Raw genomic sequence first — 1,210 nt, 5'->3', positions numbered from 1 at the left:
GCTAGATTACATGTCCATTCTGCATTTTTCTGGATACTCTGCCTAGTTGTGCGCTATTTATGTGTTTCGTGAGTTATGATGCGATCCACGTCAAATTATGCGATATTATGCGGTCCGGAAATGAGCTCAGACGGTCATGTACATACCTAAACCATCGATAATTTTTCGTTTCTAAGTGTTTTGAAAAATTATGCGATTATGCGATCGCATACAGTGCACATCCCTATAAATCATGCATTTTAATAAAACAAATGGTTGTAATAAAATGCCGCTGTTAATTTTTTAAACATGTGAACCCATAAGATATGCTTGCCGCTTTAAAAGAAAAGCTGGGCATTTACTACACACAATTGCTGATTTAACGGCCAGTAACGTTACCGGTAAAGTAAGGTAAAGTAACAGTAACGTACGGTACTGTACCTAACACCCGGTACAGTTGGTAATCTTGTTAACGTGCGGTAGCCTACCTACAAGGGAAAAAGCACTGCAGCCTCTCTTAAATTGACCTGTTAGTCAAAATACAAATGGTACCTAGGCCGTCTGGGAACATCTCGCTAAAATATGGGATTTTGTTCCAGCAAGGATAAAAATGTTCCGCCCTCCAAAGTCGGCCCAGGGCGTAAGTGGCCAAGACTTTTCGCGCTCTGAGCCGTTTTCAGAGGGCTGCAGCTCCGTAACCTTGGTGGAACAAAATCCGGCGACCACGCTAGGTGGTAGCTAGGCCGTCTGGGAACACCTCGGGAAAATATGGAATTTTGTTCCAGCAAGGATAAAAATGTCTCGCCCTCCAAAGTCGGCTCAGGGCCCTGGGTAAAAAAACCATGGGGCTGTCCATGAGCCATGGACATAAATTTAACCATGGATTTTTCTGACCATAGATTTATGGAACCAGTAAACCATGAAAACAACAGTTGACCATGAGTATATAGTGGATGGATTGCATGGCCATGGCTAATGTGCTCCATGGCAAGGGATGACCATGAGAATTGGCTTTCATGGTCACAACTAAGTCCATGAATGTGTCCATGGTTACTATTACCATTGTCATGTAGAACTTCCATGAACACACGTTTGGACATGATACTGTTATCAATGGACACAAATACCATAATAGAACTAATCAATGGCCAACTGTATTAGTAATGGACATGGGATGTTTTCCTCATGGTCTCCGTGTTCATGGTCTACGTTTATCATGGCGAGGGTTTGT

Source organism: Frankliniella occidentalis, unplaced genomic scaffold (genome assembly GCF_000697945.3).
Source record: "Frankliniella occidentalis isolate FOCC.00 unplaced genomic scaffold, Focc_3.1 Scaffold276, whole genome shotgun sequence".
In the NCBI taxonomy this organism is placed as follows: Eukaryota; Metazoa; Arthropoda; class Insecta; order Thysanoptera; family Thripidae; genus Frankliniella; species Frankliniella occidentalis.
Note: the sequence above shows the minus strand (reverse complement) of the source record.